The sequence below is a fragment of the Rattus rattus genome, chromosome 6 (genome assembly GCF_011064425.1).
Source record: "Rattus rattus isolate New Zealand chromosome 6, Rrattus_CSIRO_v1, whole genome shotgun sequence".
NCBI classification, from domain to species: domain Eukaryota; kingdom Metazoa; phylum Chordata; class Mammalia; order Rodentia; family Muridae; genus Rattus; species Rattus rattus.
In genome coordinates this window covers 98,591,405-98,598,224 of record NC_046159.1, presented here as the reverse complement: position 1 = coordinate 98,598,224, position 6,820 = coordinate 98,591,405, and the positions used below count along the sequence as shown (strand labels likewise).

The 6,820-nt window shown below is 39.5% G+C and overlaps 1 pseudogene; it reads right to left on the bottom strand.

The window, feature by feature from the left end:
* Positions 1–154: 154 nt before the first annotated feature.
* Positions 155–2,696, bottom strand: LOC116904396 (annotated as a pseudogene).
* Between the last annotated feature and the right edge of the window lie 4,124 nt (positions 2,697–6,820).

Here is a 6,820-nt window from a genome sequence, read left to right as displayed (position 1 = left end):
GTCCCAGCAAGAAGCTTAGATCCCAGAATAGTCATTATTGATGTCCTTTCTGGAGTAATAATAGAACATTCTTCATCTGCTCTGTTTACATGCTGGAAACAAGGTTGTTTTGTGCATCATCTCCTTCACTCTCTTCTTAACTTGGTGTTATTGGCTATTTGTGATGGTTTTTTGCATTTTTTGAAGCCCATGGTTTCAGTATAGGAACTGCATACTTCTGGAAGGATTCTGCGAAGGAAGTTGAGAAAAATGCTGTACTCACCAAGGCTGAGGTGTTGCCCCAGCCAGAGATGAGGCACTGGGGGGTTACTGCAGGTGCACAGGAGCTGGGCAAACCACAGTGGCCCTTTCGGGTATTGAGGGACACGGGGACAGAAACTTGATCAGCATGATGTCATTGTTCAAATCTTCCCTATCGAAGTTGGGGTGCTTGATGATCTTGGCAGCATTGACAAACTATCATTGCCCTCAAGGGCGTTGATGTTGTACCATGATCTCACTTGGATGCGGCTGTTGGGAAGAGAAGCATGTTATACTCTTCCTCTCCATTATTTTAGATAGTTCAGGTTGATTTAATCTTTTTGTTAAAATAATCTTGAGAGTGGGGAGGAGCTTGGTCCTGATATCAAAAGTGACAGAAACCATGGAGGACAAAGTAACATTGTGAGACCTGATTTCTTTTTTTTTTTTTTTTTTTTTTTTTTTTTTTTTTCTCTTTTTTTCGGAGCTGGGGAACGAACCCAGGGCCTTGTGCTTGCTAAGGCAGCGCTCTACTGGCTAAATCCCTAGCCCGAGACCTGAATTTCTTTCCTGTTTTCAAAGACAAGTAATGTGATTGAGTTAAAGGACTGTAGTTGTAGACTGCTCATCAACCTCCTGTCCCTCCACCTTTTATAAACAAAATAGTTCCTTGAGTCTTCATTCTTCTTCTGTGGCTTTGCAAAGAATAAATCATACTTTAATTATCCTAGTCCGGTGTGCAATAAGAATATCTCTATCCGTGTGACTGTGGCAGCTCCCAACGTGCTATGAATTCACTCTCTCTGCTTTCTCCCTAGATTTTCAAATTAAAATCTGGCTGATTCGGAAGCATGTTCAGGTCTGACACCATCTGGTACACAAACCAGCTCTCAGTTCCCTCTTTACAGTGATATTCACAGCAGCACATGAGTTTTTAAAATCTTTACCGTTTTTCCACATTAGGTTTATCACCATGGTTTAGAACCCAGGATTGCTATTTGTGAAAGACTTCGTGTGACCTCATGTTTGATTCTTTCTATCCTACAATCAACTTTCCTTGCTTTCTTTATCTATATACTTTCATATTTTGGATAATTTATGGGTATGAAGTGCTTCCTAATCTGTATTCTTATTGTCTCTGAACTCATGAAATAAGTAATCTCTTTCCTGTGACTCTTCCCATTCACCGTATCAGGTCATTTCTTTCCCAATCTCATATTCTGCCCTCAGAAAGGTCAAATGTGTGTTCTGTACAGTGAGGGTCCATCACTTCGACTTGTAACAGTGAGCTGCAGACTGCCACCCACTGGTCGTTGATGAAGAACCTCCACAATGGTATCAGAGTTCAGTGACACCTAGTGACAGGACGAATTCTCTTGGCAGGTGTCCTCCAACGATCTTGTCATCATCATCAATGGGAAAAGCAACTTGAGTTAAAACAAGAAAAGCAGTGAGAACACAATTCATCAACGTCCTGGCAGGTGGGCTCTCAGCTTTCAGCTAAGTAAGAGTCTTCACTGAATACAAGTAGAGAAAATAAGAAGGTAACACTGTATCCCTAGTAGCCATAGGACAATTTGTCCAACACTGTTCTACACTACACAGCACTGCATGACAATAAGAAGATACTGTGTAGGTGACTGCACTCTGATTTGTTATGAGTGACATAACCATCAATGCTCTCAGTATGCAGAAATAGTGTGCAGAGATGGTTTTTTGATCTACTACTTTTTTGATATGAAAATCATCATTCATTGAACTCACTTGGCTAACAGAGATTTCAATTTGTTTTTTATGGTTTGAGGTATTTTATAAAAATATGCTTAGTGTGTAGCATTTTACATACTCACAGACTCTTTATACCTCAATTTTATGTGTTAGGAAAAATAGGGAACAGGCTTTATGTAGGACAGACCTGTTTATGTTATTGCTGAAGATCACTGATTTGTGTTTTTTGTATGTTGTAAATTCTTACAAATTACTTTTGTAATTTTAAAAAATATATCGTCCCAAATGTCCTTCCTAATACGAGTCACTCTTCCAATCATATAAAGTAAGAATTTTTACATGTTAGTCTCCACTTTAATGAGTCTGAACTTTCAAGATTGGAGCTTTACTCTGTAAAGACAGCCAGGCATTCAGTATCCTCAAGGTGTTGGACCCATAAGGAGTCCTGCTGGCTTCTATTCTGGAACCTTCTCATGCTTTTCTTTTCTAGACTCTCCACTCACATTATACATGCGAGTGTAAGAGGTAATAAAGTAGGCTTACAGAGAAAGTTTGGAAGCAGGCTGCTGCTGGAAGTAGAAAGCGAACATTGGAGTAAAGATGGGATTGAAAAAAGCCGCCTTGATAGTGGGGTCCAAGGCTTGTAGGAGAAGGAAGGGCATAACCTAGGTTGAGGCATGGAACTCACCAGCAGCTCCCACAAGGGCCAGGAACAGGAGTGCTCTCATTTTGGCAGAAGGTAGTGAGCACTTGTGGGAACCCTGCCTTTATACACCAATGTAGGGAGGAGGTACAGAGGGGAGGGCCCTCACTGCTTCTACAGAAGCACACCTGTGAGTTTCCATTTTGCAGAGCCTTACATCATTATGCTGTGTTTGTCTACTCTGTGACTAAATGAGGCACATGTGATAAAGAAAATTTTCATCCTATTGGAGACATGAATTGCACTTGATTCTTGAAAAAGGGCTTTGCAAAGCAGTGGAAACATAGACTCTGGCTGTGCATCATGTCCTTCTTAGGCTCATATAAAAAAGTTAATGGGGTAGAGAATCAGCACCTTCATTATATATACCCTAATATCACAGGATGTTTGTTTATTAACTTTAAGGAAGACCTGGTATTTTGGGGGATATTGAAATCTATAGATCCCATGTGGATCTAATAACTATGAGATCATTGTGATTCTTAGCTATAGAGTCATTCATCATATAGAAATAGCATACCCAAGGGCATTGGACAGCAGAATTGGAGTATTTAATAAGAGGGCAAAGGGAGAAATAGACATTGTTTGTACTGTAGGTTTTTACTTGGCTCTCCTGTCTAACAAGTTTATTACAAGAAAAGTGTTTTGAAGTATGAACACTGAGGTTTCATTTAGTTTCCTTAATATAACCCAGAGATACAACACCACATTCTCCTCTCACTGTTGACCCCCATTTTTCATGCTTTTATGAGTCCTCTTCCACGGTTCTGTTAACAATCTGCATTTAAGATCACCTTACTTCAACACAGTTGGTTTGAGATTGAAGTCTATAGTCTATAACTGTTGTAAGGAAAGACTTCAGCAATGCTCAGTCTGAGTTCTGTTCACAGAATTGCAGCTATTAAATTTTGAGGTCATTAACACAAATCATTTTTCCTATACTGAAAAATATAGGAGGTTCTGATATTCTTTATTTTTGGTGACACTATCATATCGGAACTTAATTCAGAAAACATTCACCTTTGACATCTACTGGTGGTTTAACAAAGCCTCTTGCATCCCAGCATGAAAATGTATTGAAACGTCATCAGCCTAGAGGGAGTATATTAAAAAAAATTATATATGAGGTTAAATCTAAAGTTATGAGTAATTGGAGAAACCCTGTTACAAAATCTACTTACTTTTTTAGGTATGCTAATCTCAGTTTTGTTGAGGGACAAAAACTAGCGGAGCTCCTGACTGAGTTTTCTCCAATTAAAAAATTTACAAATGTGCTAGTGATGCCATCAAATAGGAAAAGTCTGAGTTCAGAATCTCGTGATTGGTTCTGGCATGCCAATCATGGAGAATGATGAAGGAAGTCGACATCAGAATGTACTGGGGAATCATGCTCCTGTGACGCCTTTTAACATCTTCTGTACCCAGCTCTGGCATGACTGGCACAGCTACCCAACAGATTTGATACTCACAGCCTTCCATCTATGCCCTAAATGGCTCATGGGGTCATGACTAAGTGGGGTACTGTTCTAAGTAAAATGTCTTTACGCTTTATAAGACATTTAACATGAGTCATGTACTCTATAGATTTGGTGTGGAGCCTCACATTCTTTTTAAAAACTTGTGTATGGTGAGTATAAAAAAGGGAATTATCTCTAATAAAGAAGATACTAGAATTCAGATGTTTTTTTTTCTTTTTATTCTTTCTTTTTCTTTTTTCTTTTTTCATTTTTTTTTCTTTTCCTTTTTTGTCAAGAACCTACCTAAAATTGGCACATTATCTCAAGTCTCCAAAAGAATGTGGAAACTCCTGTGAAATGTGAGATTTGCCACAGGTGGCATCTAAAATGCTAAGCAAGCAAGAGTAAAGTTAAACATCTGGCGCCTACTGCCATTTTTTTTCTTGGCAGAGCTTGAACACCAAATTTATATTTTACCTGGCTCTGTGTCTCAGAGACTTATCTTTATGATCCCTCATCTGCCTGTGGCATGTTTAACACAGGTTACTCATAGTCAGCTGACAGATTGTTAGGATATTGGACAGTAAGCAAATTTACTGGAATACAGTTAGCATGAGGCCGTTTTGTTCAATTTTTCTTTTTGATATTAATTCCTTCATTTATATTTTAAATATTGTCTTTCTTCCTTGTTCCCTCTCAGTGAACCTTCTATCCCCCACCAAACTTTTCATTAAGATTGTGCCTTGCCACCCACCCATCTATCCACTTCTACCTCACCCCTCTAGTATCCCCCTTCTCTGAGACATTAATCCCCCACAGGATCAAGTACATCTCCTCCCACTGAGGCTAGACAAGGCTGTCCTCTGATACATAGGTTGTAGAGGTGACAAACCACCCATGAATGCTCTTTGGTTCGTGGCTTAGTCCCTGGGAGCTCTGAGAAGTCCCATTAGTTGATATGGTTGTTCTTCCTATGGGACTATAATCCCCTTCAGCTCCTTCAGACCTTCCCCTAACTTTTCCATTGGAGTCCCCAGGCTCAGTCCAATGGTTTGCTGTAAGTGTCTGCATCTGTTTCAGTTAGGTGCAAGCAAAACCTCTCAAAGGATAGAGGAGAGCCATGCTAGGATCCTGTCAGCAAGCACATCTTGGCGTCAGCAATAGTGTGTCTGAGATGGATCCTAAGGCTCAGGGTTCCTTGGATGTACTTTCTTTCAGTTTCTGCACCAAGTTTTGTCTCTGCATGTTTTTAGACAGGAACAATTCTGCGTTAAAATAAATGAGATGGGTGGGTAACCCCATCTCTTAACTGGAGCCCATATCTATCTACTGGAGGAGGTCTCTTCAGGTTCTATTTGACCACTGTTGAGCATTTTGGCTAATGTCCTTTCCATTGAGTCCTGGGAGCCTCCCACATCCCTTGTGTGTCTTTATAGTGGACTTTATAGTGGTTTCCCACTCCACAATGCTGCATATTTCTATTTGTTCTTCTGGCCCTCTGGACTTCTCTCCTCTCTCTCCCCCAAACCTGATCCTGCCCTCTTTTCTCTCCCCCTTCTCTCCCCCATGATTATTTTCTTCCCCTCCTAACATGAGATCGATGCAGCCACACTTGGGCCTTCCTTTTTGTTAGGCTTCATATGGTCTGTGACTTGGATCCTGGGTATTCTGAACTTTTGGTTAATGCCCACTTATCAGTGAGTACATACCGTGAATGTCCTTTTGTATCTGGATTACCTTACTCAAGATGATGTTTTCTAGTTTCCTCCATTTGATCCCAAAATTCATGATGCCCTAGTTTTAATACCTGAGTAGTATTCCATTGTGTAAATGTACACATTTTCTGTATTCATTCCTCTGTTGCGGGACATCTGGGTTGTTTCCAGCATCTGGCTATTATAAATAAAGCTGCTGTGAACATAGTTGAGAACATATCCTTGTGATAAGGTGAAGCGCCCTTTGGTGTAGATGGATCTATAGGTAGAACTATTCCAATTTTCTGAGAAATCACCAGATTGATTTCCAAAGTGGGTGTACCAATTTGCAATCCCACCAGACATGGAAGAGTGTTCCATCTTCTCCACATCCTTGCCAGCATTAGCTGTTGCCTTAGCTTTTGATCTTAGTCATTCTAATTAGTAAAGTGGAATCTCAGAGTCATTTTGATTTGCAATAACCTGATGACTGAAGGTGTTGATCATTACTTTTAGATGCTGTTTAACAATTTGATATCACTCAGTTGAGAATTCTCTGCTTTGCTTTATGCCTCATTTTTAAATTTTGTATGTGGGGGGGTTAGTTTTTTGTTTTTGTTTTTTCCTTTGTTCTTCAATTTTTTTTTTTTTTTTTTTGGTTTTCTGAAGTCTAACTTCTGGAGTTCTTTGCATATTTTAGATATTAGTCCTCTTTCAGATGTAGAGCTACTAAAGTTCTTTTCCCAATCAGTAGGTTGCCATTTGGTGCTATTAACAGTGTCCTTTGCCTTGTAGAAGCTTATCAGTTTCATGACATCGCATTTATAATTGTTGCTCATAGAGCCTGAGCCATTGGTGTTCTATTCATGAATATTTTTCCTGTGCCAATGTGTTTGAGGCTATTTCCCACTTCTCATCTATTAAATTCAATGTATCTGGTTTTATGTGAAGATCTTAGATCCACTTGGACTTAAGATTTGTACAAGGAGGATATAAAA